This window comes from Spermophilus citellus (genome assembly GCF_964194105.1).
Source record: "Spermophilus citellus genome assembly, chromosome: 1".
In the NCBI taxonomy this organism is placed as follows: domain Eukaryota; kingdom Metazoa; phylum Chordata; class Mammalia; order Rodentia; family Sciuridae; genus Spermophilus; species Spermophilus citellus.
The window spans coordinates 54,819,520-54,836,865 of record NC_138182.1 but is presented as its reverse complement, the minus strand read 5'-3'; the positions used below and the strand labels follow the sequence as shown (position 1 = coordinate 54,836,865).

The 17,346-nt window shown below is 34.9% G+C and overlaps 1 long non-coding RNA gene across 1 annotated transcript in view; it reads left to right on the top strand.

Moving 5' to 3' along the window:
- Nucleotides 1-2,496: 2,496 nt before the first annotated feature.
- LOC308654458 overlaps nucleotides 2,497-17,346 on the top strand; it is a 1,408,498-nt gene continuing 1,393,648 nt past the window's right edge. Inside the window, exon 1 of the long non-coding RNA XR_014023276.1 lies at nucleotides 2,497-2,524. This is a non-coding gene — a long non-coding RNA (uncharacterized lncRNA). The remainder of the gene's footprint in view (nucleotides 2,525-17,346) is intronic.

The following is a 17,346-nucleotide window of genomic DNA, read 5'->3' as shown; positions in this document are numbered from 1 at the left end:
TAAATATCACAACTACTTCTTATTATTGCTGTCACCCCCTCTGCTTCCCCTAGTTGTTTCTTGGCTCCCACCTGCTTCCATCTGGTGTCTCCAGCTCTCCCACATCATTATACTCAAATATCAAAATTTCCAGAAAACCTTCTCTGATTTCTCACCTCCTTTCCTCTGAAGTCAATACAGGAAAGAGTAGAATGAAAAAAGAAAAATGGAACTCTAACCAAGTGTTTTAGTCAGCTTTTTTTGTTTCACAAGAACAATTTTACAAGACGAAAAGTTTATTTGGGGCTCACGGTTTCAGAGGCCTGAGTCCATAAACTGCTGGATTCATTGCTCTGTGCCCGAGTTAAGCAGAACATTAGGGCAGAAGGGCATGATGAGAGAGAGAGAGAGAGAGAGAGAGAGAGAGAGAGAGAGAGAGAGAGACACTGACTGACTCTCAGGTTGGTTCACAAGGGACAAAATATACCCCAAAGGCATACCCCAGTGACCCACCTCCTTCAGCCACACCCTACTGTTGTATAGTTAACATCCAACTAATTCCTATGAGTGGATTAACTCATTTGCCTATTCCCATTCAAATGTGATACCAAGAGCAGGGGATGAAGGATTATTTTTATCCACTAAATTATCTCTCCTGCCAGTTGTTTATGTCAAAGCAAAAATGTACTGGCCACAATTAACCAAATAAGGCAGACTTTATTCTAGGCTTTCACAGTAGGGGACAAAAGCCAAAATTCAACCCAAGTTTAACTCTGAAAAAACAAAAGGTGTGAGATATTTTAAGTACCAGAGTTAGCTGGTGGAAAAGTACTGGAGGACTTCAGTAGGGAGGTTGATCAATGAGATGTGTTGAGCACAAGGAGTTTTTCCTGAGTTTGCAATGTTTTTCTCTGTGATTAGGCCATCTGTGTTTGCTAATTGGGCCCACTGAACAGAACCCTGAAGGTAGAAGTGGTTTCTTTCTTAATGATTATATTTCAAGGGTAGACTTCCAGGTCTTTTAGAAAAATATCCCTGGGTTGTAAAACTAGCAGGTGGCTTTTTAAAAGATTTACATATATCTGAAAGTGGTAGGTAGAAATTTTCCATTTATCAGTTTTCTAGAAACTCTAAGAAAATCTCTAAGAAAAATCTAGGGCTTATCAACAAGTTGTTCAAACTGGAGGGAACATTAAGGCCCTCCTGATCAGTTGTTGTTACCCTCTCTTAACCACTTTCCTCCTTTACACTACAAAGGAATAGAAATGTTGACTTTACTAGATCTTTCTGTGACATCTCAATTTTATTTTCTATCTCAATTTGTCATACCATATTGTGATTTCCACTAAAATGCCCTCCTAAACAGAATGTTTTTAGGTACAGCAATTAACCAAAATATAAAATAACCACAATAGTAATACAAAAAGAATAATACAACAAATAATATAATAAGCCTGTGTGTGTTTCTGTGTGTGCTCATGTGTATGCTTGTGTGTCTGTATCTGTGTGTAGTTGTGTATCAAACAATTTACCTTTTGTTAAAAGAAATTAGTAGTAGCAATTTTTGACAGCTTATACTATTAACACAGTGTTAACATTCATTATAGCAATCAAGGCAAGATTCCTTATCTCATGGACTAAATTTTTTAAAATGGGCTTGTGCTTAAACATAAACTAGAGCCTCTGGTACTCATTTAAGAAACTTTTTATTTTCAAAATAAGTAAATGAGGGTCTTTGTTCACATGTATCATCTCTATCAAATAAGTTAGTAAAAAATAGAACATAATTTCATGCAACCTGCATTTGTAAAACTCGACTAAATCTTTCTTGACTTTTGTCAAATCATAAAAAAATCTATCAAATAAAGTTCACAGGAAAGAGTAATTGAGGATTCAATAGACTTTGAATATGAACAAAAAAGCTTTTAGAAATCCTAGGAATTAGCATTAATTCTATTTATACAGAAGTAACTTTTGCAAGGTGACTTTTTCTTTAAAAGCACAAATTAAATTTACGCAAATAATATATTACCAGAAAATCTAAATATCACTAATTTTCTTTGTCCTGTCTGTTAGCCAGTTTGTCATCAATCTGACCAAAATACCTGACAAGAGTAATTTAGTGGAAAAAAATATTTATTTTGCCTCATGATTTCAGAGGTTTGAGTCCATGGTCAAGCCAATCTATTGCTCTGGATCCTAAGTGAGGCAAAACACCATGGCAGGAGGCATAGCAAAGAAGAGCTGCTCAGCACATGGCAGCCAGAAAGCAAAGGAGTGATGGGGGAAAGGGGCCAGGGACAGATAGAGTCTAAGGTCCTGTCCTCAGTGACCTACTTCCTCCACCCACTTGCCTAGAGTTACCACCCATTAGTCCATTCATCTGTCAATTCAGCAAGTGGATTAATTCACCAATGAGGTCAGAGCCCTAATCACTGTCAAAACCTCACCTTTAAACCTTGCTGCATTGGGGATCATGCTTTCAAAAGATGAACTTTTGGGGGGATACTCAAGATTCAAGACAACACCCTGAAAGAAAAAGGCAGTCACATTGACTTAACATCGTCAATAAGAGGCAAATGTTCTAAGGTTAGCATCTTGACTTTATATAAATCCTTGTGAATTCTTTGAATGGAGGGAAGCCTGTATTATTTAAGTTTGTTTTAAAAGTAGTAATACTTGTGTTCTCACCAATATGTCCTCAAGTAGGGAGCAAAAAGTGGGGGTGGGATGTCTCTAAACTGGAAAGTAAACTAACTAATTATGCACGGCATCTTAGAATGAAACTAATTAGCTCTTTACCACTTTTTTAAAATTTTTTTTTAGTTGTAGATCGACACATTTATTTATTTTTATGTGGTGCTGAGGATTAAACCCAGTGCCTCACACATGTTTCATTTTAAGATGCCTTGCATAATTAGTTTACTTTCCAGTTTAAAGACACCCCCCACACACACACTTTTTGCTCCCTACTTGAGGACATACTGATGAGAACACGAGTATTACTACTGGACACCACTTATTTGCAAGAATTAGAATTTCCTTAGAGAATTTAGGAGGCTTAAAAATACATTAGCAAGTTGTCTTTCACAGTTTTGCTTTGTTGTGCCAGTCTTGTGAAAGAGAAAACAAAATAAGACCAGATGTTACACGAGGCTGCAGAGAAGGACATTAATCCTGTACCAGAAAGAAAACACTGAGCCCAACCTGGATGTCTACAAAGGTGTCTCAGCACCATGACTTCAGAATGTAGCTCCTCACTCCAATTATGCAGAAGTGTAGAAGTTAGTCTTTAAAAAGACTATTTTTCTTAAAATAAAATTCATTTATGATGCTTACAGAATCTTTAAGGTACAAATTCTATTGTGTTTTAGTCCAAGCCCCGGCATACTATAAAGAAAACCTCATCAATTCTATTCTGTTTGGATTGATGAGCAGGGAAAAAAAAAAAAAAAAAAAAAAAAAAAAAAAAAAAAACAATGTATGTAAGAAAAAAAAAAGAGGAATGAGGGGAGGCAAGAAAAAAGATCTGTTAGACAGATGGAGATGTCCTCACAACACTGTTCTCTACATGAAAATCTAAATTCTTGATCTTGAGCTAATCCAAACTAAGCTCCATTTCATTTGGAGTGTTTGGGTATCTAACTGACAGGAATATACCTGTGAACTTCATCCTGATCTAAACAGGATTAGAAAAAAATACTTATCCTCAGGGATGAAACAGAAATAGAATGCCATCAATATAAATCCATTCTGCAGCTTCAACACGTCAGGAAACAACATTATCTTTTAGTAGTGTGCAAATCTTGCTAATTACTTGTATTATCCTCTTATCTAGGTTTCACAACAGGTAGTAGATAATCTATAATTGTCACATCTCTAAAGACTGTAGATTAGGAATAAACACAAGAAAAAACATATTTCTGCTGATTGCCTTCAAAATCCTTAATAAATGAAGTTAAGAAGTGACTTAAAAACCTTCCCTTTGACAGTAATGGATCATTTGTCACTTGTTATTGTAAAGTGATGATAGAGTTATTGTGAAGCAAAATGTTTAGCAAACAACACTGAATTTGGAGGACCTATTTATACCTTGGCAAACATTGGAGATAAGAACTGGGAATTGGCACTAGTACAGAACTTTCAGCTCCTTTGGGAAAAGGATATTTTATTCTGAAATATTTTCATTGAGAAGCACAAGTACAACAATAAATACCATCTATCACCAATTCTGTGACAAAATTCATATCTAAACATCTCAGACCTGGCTGAACCCCTGCTGGTTCCTTTGCAGAAACAACAACAAAGTAAGAGAAATTCAGAAGTGCGTAAGATATTTATTTACCTTAAATCATTTCATGTATGAAGCAGTATTTTATTTACTTGGCAAATATTAATATGTGAAAATTTAAAATAATGAATAACATTTCTCTTAAAAGTATGAGGGTATCCAGTTTGTCCTTTGATAAAAAAAAAAAAACTCTTATTACTTCTTACATATAGAATTTTATAATTGGGAAAGATGAATGTAGGTTCCTTTGTATTATTTCATATAATATTTCCTTAATTATTTTATATATTTATATCGATATTTAAATTATTTAATCTATTTTTTATATCTTACAATATATCTCAAAAATCATAGTGCATACTTACCAACTACATTTGTCTCTTGTGAGATATCCTGAAAGATGTAAAGCCCTAAAGCATAAGTCTTGTTTTTGTTTTCTTTGCACAGCTCAAAACACAACTTCAGAAATCAAAGAACCAAAACACTTAAATATAACATGTATAGGCACATTCAGACCTTCAAAAAAATAAATAAAAGCACCAATTCCAGAAAGGACATAAAGACCTCTATCTCTCAGTTAAATCTAAATATCAACATTTTAACATGGGTTGGTGAAATGACAGAGCCAAACTTAACCAAAACCTGTGTGGAGCATTTCAACTAGGGATTCCCAGAGGCTAGAAGAGAAAGATATTTCAATGAATATTCAACATTTTACCTGATTTAAATACTTGAAATTACTAAGTGACATGCAGTTATTTCCAAAAATTCTAGGCAAAATATTAACTGTTTGGTAACTGTCCAAGTCAAATAGAACTATATAATTCATCTTTAGATCTAAATAAATAGATTTATATAATTCATTTGTAGATCTAAATAATTCATCTTTGACTTCAGGGTTAGGGACACAAAATCATATACTATCTTTGATGCATAACTGTTTCCCAGAAACAAAATTGCAGAAAATTATACTAGAATTATTTTGTTCAATAATCAAAGATGAAAAATTTCTCCAATCGTTTTATAAAGATAGCATAGCTTTAATACTCAAAAACCAGCACAATAAATTATACAAGAGAAAACTCTGGAGCAATTTTACACAAAAAAATTCATACAGACACAAAAGCCAAATAAAAGATCATGCAAATAAAATAAGGCAATTTACTAAATAGTTTACATGTTGGAACCAAATATGTGATTTAAAAAGATAAATAAATGCCTCAAGGGGCTGCGGTTGTGGTTCAGTGGTAGAACACTTGCCTAGCACGGCTGAGGCTCTGGGTTTGATCCTCAGCACCACATAAAGATAAATAAGTAAAATAAAGGTATTGTGTCCAACAACTAAAAAATAAAAATATTTTTTAAATGCCTCAAAATTAGGAAATCACTTAAGAAACCACATTATCAATAAGTCAAATTTTTTAAAAAATATATATCAATAAATATTATTAAATAAATAAATTATTATGTCAGTAATAACCAGGGTTATTTTTAAAATCCTAAACAGAATGGAAAGAAAATGAAATTTTCTTTATGATTAGGACATATGTCTGGCTAAGCCAAAAGGTAGTACTAATAAAATAAAAAAGTATGAATAAGATTATAAAAAATGGAACAAAACAAAGTTGCTAAACATCTACACTATTACTGAAAATGTTCTGGTCAAAGCAATAAATAAAAAAGAGTTATAATACAAGTCAAAATTATCTGAAGAGAAGACAAAATTCTGACTGCTTGTACTGTCTACATAAAAACATCCCACAAAATGATTAAATAACCAATGGAAAGAGAATTTATTATGTTTAAACATGAAAAGAATATATATACACACATATCATTAGCTCTTCTATAAACCTCAAATAGCCCATTACAACATATGAAGAAAATCAATCACAAAATAGTAATAACACCATAATGATTTCACATATAATATTTTTGCAATAATCTTAATATAAGAAATAAACTTAACAAGTAATATAAAAAACAAAATAAAATTTACTCAACATAAAAGAAAAATATTGTTGTTTTATTTTTTAATTTTTATTATTTCTGAATGGAAGCATAGAATATTTTAAGGACTGAAATCCTCATCAGAATAATTTGTAGGAAATTTAAGAAGTATTTCCTTAAAGAAAACTAAATCTTGTGTGAGAGAGATATATTTACTTATATGTGTGTTATATATATACAAAGACATACATAGGTACTAATTATAACATAAACAAGAAAAAAAATGCCTACTAAAACCACTTCTATCCTGCATTCTATTGTTCTCCAGTGGGAAAATGGTGAGCAATCAAATCAGGAAATAAGGAGTCAAATGTCTCACTATTTGCATACATCATGATTCTTTAGCTATAAAATCTAAGAGAATTATATGAAAAAAAAACTATTATGACCACTAAGAAAATTTAATACACTAGCAACACACAAAATTGACAGAAAAATGGTTAAGTTTCCTGTAAAAAAAAGTATCAGCCAATAAAATAATATATAATACAAAAAAAAAAAGAAAAGAAAACTGATTCACAACAGCACTGAAAGCCCACAAATGATGAAAACAATACTTTTCAGAAAAGGGGCATTAAAGTTTAGATAGGAAGCATCCCCCCAGAAGTTCATGTGTGAACAGTAAAATAATTGGGTTTTGAGAATTGCTGAGAGCCATAGCCAAGTAGGAATGACATATGGCATTTTTGGTTGAAAGGTGACCCCAGCAAGCCATTGAGATGATAATGATTATGTTAAGATGTGCATTCAATTGGAGATTAGACCCCTGCTGTCTGCCTAGGCCTGCTACTTTGGAGCTCTCCTGGGACTCCTGGAGAGTTCCCATTGGTTGGGGCAGTGCGGTAAGAGGGAATTCCGGAGGAGGGATTTCCTGTTGGAGTAGTGTGTCCCCAGAGGAGCCACGTGGCATGGCATTCGGCATTTTTCCCAGGAGCATGTGTGGAGTGGCATTGGCAGGAGTTTTGGAAATAAAGTTTGTTCCTGCTTGAGTGGCTGGTGATTTTGTGCCCAGCCAGACTGAGGCATTTGGCGGCCCGAGCGGGGAACGCCTAAAGCTCGGAGGTAAGTGAAATTGCTTGCCCCTGAGGGAAGGCAGGAGAATGGGTGACCATTTCAAAAAACAATGTGTTTTTGTTTTGATTTATTTTGTTTTTGTTTCAAGCTGCCTATCCCTAGAACTTTCTCAGGCAAACTGGGAAAAGTGGTTGGCTCAAGGTTTGACGTTGTTCAGCCCTGAGGAAGAGAAAATTGATACAATAATTTTTTGTTCCATTTTTGTTTCATTCTGTTTCGGTTTTGTTTTGTGTTATCTTATTGGGTTGCATTATCTTTATAGTAGATTAGAAATTAGTAAAAAACCGAAAGAGTGTTAAGTAAATTGTTAGAGGTTCAGACCATGGAGAAAGAGATTTTAGATCAAGCAAAAGAGAAGGTCTCTCGAGCTAGTCAGACAGAGGAAGAAAATTTAAAGGAAAATGGGCTATTAGGGAAAAAGATACAAAAGGAGGCTGCTACTAACACCATTCTATCACCAAAGGGCATAATTCAACCAACAGCTCTACCTATAGAGACAGCTGAGTGGCCCTCAACCCCCGTAGTTGATAGATGGAATCCTGAGACAGGACCTCAAAGAGTAGCATGGCCTGTACTTGACCAGGCAGGAGGGCAACGAATTCACTGTGCTTTAGATTTCAAAACAGTGAAGCAATTAAAGGAGGCTGTAACAACCTATGGTCCCCAAACACCCTTCACTATAAGCATGGTCAAATCCATTACCAACTTGGACATGATGCCAGCAGACTGGGCTAGCATGTGTAAATCTGTGCTAAATGGAGGGCAATATTTGTTATGGAAGGTTGCCAATGAGGAATTTTGCACGGAGACGGCTAGGCAAAATGCAGCAGCCGGTTACCCTCAAAGAAATCTAGATATGTTGTTAGGAAAAGGACCTTATGAGGGTCAATGGCAACAAATTGAATATGATCCTGCTATATATGCACAATTTGCTGCAGATGCAGTTAGGGCATGGAAGACTTTACAAGGACCTGAAGATTTACAAGGTCAATTTTCTAAGGTAATATAAGGTGCTAATTAACCTTACGCTGAATTTGTAGATAGGCTTATTCAAACAGCTACCAGAGTTTTTGGGGATACTGAATAAGCAATGCCATTAATTAAACAGCTAGCCTTTGAACAAGTGAACAGATGGTGTAAGGAGGCCATTAGACCATGGAAACATGGAGATTTAAACACACATATTAAATTATGTAGAGACATTAATGAACAAGGGCAAGTCTTGGCAGCTGCAGTACAACAGGCTTTAGATGCCAGGCCAAAAACATGCTACAATTGTGAACAAACAGGACATTTTGAAAGGAATTGCCCCATAGGAGGAGGGTTTAACAAAACTAGGTATCAAAGGAGTAGAATACTGGGCATTTGCCCATGATGCCATAAAGGGATACATTGGGCTAATGAATGCCATTCTCAAACCACCATAGAAGGTACTCCGTTATCAAAAAATGGACAAGGACCAGGTGTTTACCCACGATATCCTGGAGAAAAGCATCCGGCTCCATTGCCAAAAAACGGACTGGGGGGCCCAATGCTCCAGGGCCCACAACCACAAATATATGGGGCAATGGAGGAACCCAGCAACACCATCAGGGTAGTGCCCAGGACACATTATCCATTAAATCCCTCATCAGACAAACCAGAGGGAGCGCAGGGTTGGACATCTGCACCCCCACCAGAGCAGTACTAACTCCAGAGATAGGAGTTCAAATCATTCCCACAGGAGTAAAAGGACCTCTTCCCCAAGGAACAATAGGCTTATTATTGGGATGCAGTTCTTCTACACTAAAAGGACTTATGATAAGTCCTGGGGTACTTGATCCTGATTATGTAGGTGAAATAAAAATTATAGCTAGTTCTCCAAGAGGTATATCAGTAATTTCACCAGGAGATAGAATAGCACAGTTATTAATAATACCCAGCCTGCATGATAAATTTTCCAGTCGTACTGCAGAAAGAGGTTTCAGGGGATTAGGCTCCATAGGTGTAGATTGGGCTATGCTGTCTTTAAATTTAGATTCTCGCCCAATGCTAAAACTAAATATTCAAGGACATGAATTTAATGGGATACTTGATACAGGTGCTGACCTTAGCATCATATCTCGTCAAGAATGGCCAAAACATTGGCCATTACAACAAGCCATTCAAATGCTTTGAGGCCTAGGAGTGGCAACTAATCCCCATAGAAGTGCAATGGTATTAGATTGGAAGGATCCTGAAGGATGTGAAGGAACTAAACAACCATATGTATTGGATCATCTTCCTATAAATTTATGGGGACGAGATGTCCTAGATCAATTAGGTTTGATATTAACAAATAACATCAATCCTAACATGCCCACTACTAGGGCTAGACAAGGTTTTAGGAAAGAAAAAAGATTAGGAGAACAAGAACAAGGTATAGCAGAACCAATTCAAATAGATCAAGGAATAAATAGACATAGATTGGGTTTTCAGAAGGGGCCACTGAGACAACCAAAATTACTTGAAAATCAGAAAGACCAGTATGGGTTCCTCAGTGGCCCCTACGTAAAGAAAAGATACAAGTAGCCTATGACCTGGTCAAACAACAATTAGCGGAGGGACATATACAACCTTCTGTATCTCCCCATTATACTCCCATTTTTGTCATCAAAAAGAAATCTGGTAAATGGAGATTATTGCAAGATTTAAGAGCCATTAATAATGAGATGGTTATTATGGGACCTGCTCAATCAGGGATTCCTCAATTGTCTGCTTTGCCAAAAATCTGGTATGTTTTAGCTATAGATATTGAAGATTGTTTTTTTTTTTTTTTTTTTTGTTCAATTCCAATTCATCCTGAGGATAGTCCATGTTTTCCATTTACTATCCTTGCACTGAATCATGAAGGACCTGATCAGAGATATGAATGAAAAGTACTCCCCCAAGGGATGGCTAACAGCTCAACTATGTGTCAAATTTATGTTAACAAAGCAATCCAGCCACTTAGAAATCAAAATCCTGAACTACAAATATTTCACTATATGGATGATGTATTATTAGCACATAAAAATAAAAACACATTGCTAGAATGTTATGCCACACTCACAAATTTATTTAAAAAAATTATAATCTAGAGATAGCAATAGATAAAGTACAATTAAATTTTCCAATTAATTATTTAGGAGTTCTATTATCCTCAACCATGGTCCGTCCACCAAAAATTCAAATACGAGTAGATCAACTCAAATCACTTAATGACTTTCAAAAGTAATTGGGAGACATAAATTGGATAAGGCCTTATCTAGGCATACCAACAGGAGAGTTGGGACCTTTATTTGATATCCTAAAAGGTCCATCAGATCCAAATTCACCCCGCATGTTAATGCCTGAAGCAAGAAAGGCATTAAAAATTATTGAAACATATATGGAAAATATGCATTTGGATAGAATTGATATGTTTGCCTTTATTATTTATTGTACTTCCAACAAAAAATATTCCTACAGGAGTATTTTTGCAAGAAGGTCCATTATTGTGGATACATTTATCTTATTCTCCTAACACTATTCTTCCTAGGTATCCTGAGGCTGTAGGACAATTAAAACTCAAAGGAATAAAAGCAGCAAAGGGAGTGTTTGGAATTTCTCCCAATAAAATTATGACTCCATATACTATGGATCAAATTGATGAGTTAGATAATGAGTTAAATACTTGGGCAATAATCATGTGCAAATCTAATGTTTCATTTGATAACCACTTACCATCTAATCCTTTATTGTCTTTTTGGTCATTGCATCCTGTAATTTTTCCAAAAATGACAAGAAAAACATCTATCATGAATGCTCCAAATATATTCACTGATGGGTCCAATAATGGTACATTAGCAGTAGTTACCCCTGATCAAACTTTTACATTTTTAGTACCCAAACAATCAGCTCAAAAGGTAGAGCTTCATGCAGTATTACAAGCTTTTGTGATGTTTAAAGATTTTGTATTTAATTTATTTTCTGATAGTCAGTATATAGTTAATGCTATAGTATCCCTTGAAGATGCTGGTAGGATTTCTCCTTCCTCTACTGTTTTCTCTTTGTTTTCCACTATACAAAGTCTAATCTGGGACAGAAAAGATCCATTCTTTATCGGACATATGAGGGCACATATAGGATTGTCTGGAGCCCTTAGTTTGGGCAATGATTTAGCAGATAAAACTACACATGACATACATATTTTCTCAACACTAGAAGAAGCTACAAATTTTCATAAAAGGTTCCATGTCAATACTAATACTTTATAAAAGTGCTTTAATATAACTAAGTAACAAGCCAGACATATAATAAAACAATGTCAAGATTGTGTGACCTTTTTAACCACAAGTTAATCTTGGAGGCAATCCTAGAGGACTGATACCTAACCATATTTGGCAGATGGACGTCACACACTTGCCAGAATTTGGAAAATTAAAATATTTGCATGTTACAGTTGATACTTCTTCCGGATTTTTGATGGGTTCCCTTCATGCCGGAGAAAAAACTAAAGATATTATAGCTCATTGCTTACAAAATTTTGCCACTGTGGGCGTTCCAAAACAGTTAAAAACAGATAATTGTCCGGGTTATACTTCTATCTCTTTTAAACAATTTTGCTCATCATTTGGCATTACTCACATAACAGAATTCCATACAATCCACAGGGACAAGGCTTAGTTGAAAGAACTCATCAAACTATTAAAATGTACTTATTAAAGCAAAAAGAGTGAATTGGAAAGGGGTATATATCCCCCAAAGATAAACTTAAAATAACCCTTTTTACTCTAAACTTTTTAAGTTTGGATTCATCAGGGCTTAGTGCTGTGGAAAGGCATATGTATCCAAAAAATGTATATAAGCCTAAGGTACTTTGGAAGGATATTCTAAAAGGATAATGGAAAGGTCCTGACCCAGTGATTGTCTGGAGTCGGGGTTCTCTTTGTGTGTTTCCACAGGGAGAACAGCAGCCGATTTGGATTCTAGAGAGACTAACCAAAGCGATTTCTACAGACCAAAAAGAAGATGATTTGATTCAAATCCATAATAGCTGATATCCAGAGCTCCAGCTTGGCTATTCTTATATCTTCGACAGTGATTAACCAGTATGCTTTTTTGAATATCTATTTTATTATTGCATTTTTCCATATCATAAAGTTCTATTTTATTTTTTGAGCTCATACAGACCTAGGTTAATGTTTTTCTGATCAGTTTTATTTTTTGACTGTGGAGCTTTTAAACATTGCAATGGAGATTTCACCTGTGTAAAGCTACAAGGCCTTTACTATTGTCTTATGTGTTGTACATTTGTGTGCACACTTGTGTTTTTTGTTGTATGTCTGTGTGTGTGTATGTCCATATATCATATATGAGGAGCGCTCATGAAAAAATGGATCCAAAATTTTTTTTATTCATGTGATTTTAATGGTTAATTTAAATTGGGTAAATGGCTGTTGTAGATTGTTTTAATATGTGTACAAATAAGGAGGTTAAGTGATCTGTTTGTTTACTTTCACCTTTCCTTTTCATTATATTTAATAATTCTGTTCAGGATAATGTAAATTGTTCAGAAAATTGTTTTCTTAGTAACTGCTGGAATGTTACATTTTTTTTTTTAACCATCATTGCCAGAATTCCTATCTTCATCCCAGTGCTGGTGAAGACAAAGATAAATCCAAACTACAGCTTCTTCGATAGCTATCACAGTAAGCTGTATAAACTGATGCATCAATGAATAATAACTAAACAAGTAATGCTCAATCAAGTAGTCGATTTACTTTGGGAGGAAATGGACATATTGATGGATTCCTCTGCTTTGAACTGCTTGCAGAACTTGCCTGGACTATGTATGCATTGTGAACTATCTGTTGGTGCAGTGAATTGTGGTAGTGCTAGCGTATCTTTGCTGATGGTGTCACCGGTGATACAATTTTTCAAAGGAGCTGTCAATTGGCTTGGTGTCGTGGCATTTCTGAATCCTCCTCCCTTCTGCTAGTGATGATCTAAAATTTGGGGGCAACAGAGGTAAGCCAAAGAGCCTCACCCCCCCACTGGCACCAAGGCCAAATTTGGGGGGCCAACAGAGGTGAGGCAAAGAATCTAACCCCCCACACTGGTGCATAGGCCTATCCACAAGTATGGCTGTATGCTGGACCGGTAGTCAGTGGCGGGTATGATCCAATTGCAGTGGTACCAACCTAAGACATGAGGCTGATGCCTAGAGGTCAGCTCATCCAATGATGGGTAAGAACCATATGTTGTATTGAACAACCTAACAGGCAAGGTCCCTAAGCCACATTGCTTGTTGTTTAATTAAACAGAAGGGGGGAGATGCTGAGAGCCATAGCCAAGTAGGAATGACATATGGCATTTTTGGTTGAAAGGTGACCCCAGCAAGCCATTGAGATGATAATGATTATGTTAAGATGTGCATTCAATTGGAGATTAGACCCCTGCTGTCTGCCTAGGCCTGCTACTTTGGAGCTCTTGCGGGACTCCAGAGAATTCCCATTGGTTGGGGAAGTGCAGTAAGAGGGAATTCCAAAGGAGGGATTTCCTGTTGGAGTAGTGTGTCCCCAGAGGAGCCACATGGTGTGGCGTTTGGCATTTTTCCCAGGAGCCTGTGTGGAGTGGCATTGGCGGGAGTTTTGGAAATAAAGTTTGTTCCTGATTGAGTGGCTCGTGATTTTGTGCCCAGCCAGACTGCGGCAGAGAATCATAACCTAGGCAGGCAGAATGGATTAACTGGGTGGTAATGTCGGTAAGTCGGGTGAGGCTAGAAGAGGTAGGTCACTGGGAGTGTGCTTTGGGGCTTGTATTTTGTCCCAGTTGAGGGGAGCTGTCTTTGCTTCCTGATTACCAAGTCCTGATCTGCTTTCCTCCCTCACACACTTCTGCCAGTATATTTTGTCTGATTTTAGTCCCTTAGGACGGAGTCATCCATCTATGAACTGAGACCTCTGAAACTATGGGCTCCAAATAATTGTTCCCTCCTCTAAAATTGCTCTTATCAGGACTTTTCTTTTTTTCACAGTTGTTAAAAAAAGGTAACTAAAACAAAGAAAAATAGTAATTAAGCCTTTTTCTGCTAGAATCAAAGTATATCCTAAAATTCAAGGAAATATAATTATTTTATTCACTAGAAATGGATAAATAGATAAATTACAAAGAATAGACACTGTAGAAAAATCCATGCATATAGGAGAATATAATATATACAAAAGTGAAATTTCTTGTCAATGGAGTTAAGAAACATTGTTAAATCATTTGGAAATCCGTATGAAAAAATTAGAGCTCTACTTTACATCATACCCTTAAACAAATTATATTTGATTCAAAATTTCAATATAGTAAGATACAAAATACTGAAAAATATAGAAAAAAATTATATAATATTGTAAGGGGAGAAAAAAAAATGTGGACAGATTTCACTACAAAATTTTAAACAACTGTATGATAAAATGAAGTAAAATTCAAAACCCAGAAATATTCTAGCACTATTTGGAAAATAACAGAAAATGAACTAGGTGCTAGATGTTGTAAATAAAGTGTTATTGGAGCACAGTCACACCCAATCATTTACATATTGTCTCTGGCTGTTTCCTTACTCCAAGGATGAACTCAAATATTGTGACTTCCTAAACCCTAATATATTTTCCATCCTCTGATCCAGAAAATACACTTTCAATTTATATTTCAGATAAAAATATTACTCCTCAGAATGACCACCAGAATAAGCTGTTGGTCATGCCCAGTCAAGTTTACAACTCAAAGCATCAAAGGAAAATGCTGCTTTTAAAGAGTCTCATTATTGTCTCAGAAGCTGGCAGTGTAGGGTTCATGTTAATGGTGCTTTGAAGTATTGGTTCCAGTGTTTAAAGGTAAATTCTTCAATAAACAAAACAAGTTGTAGTTTTAAAAACTGTAATAATAAAATAACAATGTTTTAAAGCATAACTACAGGAATGTGATAAATTATATGCATTTTAAATATACATTTTGATATTTTAATATGTTTTTAAATCCATAAGACAACATTATTACAGTGAACATATTCCTCACCTCTCATTCCCCTCCCTAAAACTCCTGCTTTCCCTAGTCAACCACAATGAATATCATTACATTAACTTAAATCTACTTTTTTTCCCTACTTTAGTGTGTGTGTGTGTGTGTGTGTGTGTGTGTGTGTGTGGTGCTGGGGACTGAACCCAGGGCTTTGTGCATGTGAAGCAAGCACTCTACCAATTGTACTATATCCCCAGTCCACTCCCCTTATTTTTTTTTATTAGTGCATTATAGTTGTACATAATGGAATTTAGAGCTACTCTAATTTCTTTCAGCACTGTTTTGTGATTTTCAGTGTATGTATTTTGCATTTCTTTCATCAGATGTGTCTCAAAGAATTCCATAATGTTTATAGTGTATTATTTGCTTCATTACAATTTCTACTTGTTCATAAGTTGTGTACAGAAATATAATTAACATTTGTACACTGATACTGTATCCTGAAATCTTGCTGAAACCACAAGACCATAAAATCTTTTCCTTCTCAATGAGAATATTTTTACTTTACTTTCTTGATGTATTCACTGGCAACAATTTTAAATACAGTGTTGAATACAAGTATTTTAAGTGGATATCTTTATTTTGTTCCTGATCTTATGGGAACGACATCTAGTCTTTCATCATTACATATGATGTTAGCTGTATTCTCATGGTGCCATTCATCACATTAGAAACTCTCTTGTACTCTAATTTGCTCAGAGGTTTTCATCAGGAATAGATATCGGATTACACCAAATCTATTTTTTCTGTGTCTAAGCAGATCATCATGTAATATAAAATATCTCAAAGAGCAATCTTTTGTGTCAGAAAGCCATCTTTATTGATCATGTTTCTTACAGAACTATTTTATAAAATAAAGATTTCCTATGTCAGCGACCAACAGAGTATACTAAATCCACAAAAATGAAAGATGGCCAATTTCTGTCCAGAATCTAAGAACGGAACCATACCATACAACTTAGTTTTTCTCCTCTACTTACTTGAATCATCCATTCCCATTAACATTTTTAAACACTTTGAAGAGTTACAGTGGAAAACACAATGGATGGTGGAGAGAAGACAGGGAATAGATCAGTAAGGAAGATGAGAACAATCTAATGAAGTATAAGCAATGCACAGAAAAAAAATTAAAGCATTAAATTAACGTAAAAATATGTTACCTGACTCATATACTTACCTGATTCATATTTTTTATGTTCTGTTACTCTGATTACGCTCATGCCAACATTGTGATGCTGTATTTATTTCATCTTTAAAAAATATTATTTCAATATAAGGTAAAGTAACTCACTTTATTATTACGCCATTAGAAAAGCTTTGGCTATTTTTGTTCATTAATTTTTTAAATAATGTTTTAAAGTTTGCAACTAATTGTGCCTTTTGCAATATTTTAATTTTTAAAAATTCTGCAATATGGATGAATGTCCTATAACAAGTTTATTATTTCTTCCAGGATGTGAATTAAGTATCTCTTGGTAATTAATTAGATATATAGTCACATTCATTAAGTACTTTACTGGTTTAAAGTTTTATTCAAGAATATTTAGATAATTCAATAATATCTATTGGTACTGAGTTTTGTCTGAATATAAAAGATAAGGTAACCTATAGTATCAGCAAAAAAGCACACTGCAACCTAAACAACTTAATTTTTGGTAAAAGAATTCAGAAAAATATTCAAGTTAAGAATGTGTAAAATAAAACTCCAGTTAATTATATAAATCATTTATAACTTGCAAATCTAACATACCTTAAACTATAAAATGAAAAATCTCAGTTTAGAAACTTGTATATAGACTATGTGAACAAGTGACAAAGATTTGGAGATGTTCAAAGATAATGGTGGACCTAGTCATTCCTTATCTCTCACAATTCTATACCCTCTCACACTTGGAGACTTCTATGACCAACTATGGTTCATATTGGTATATGGCTCATACACC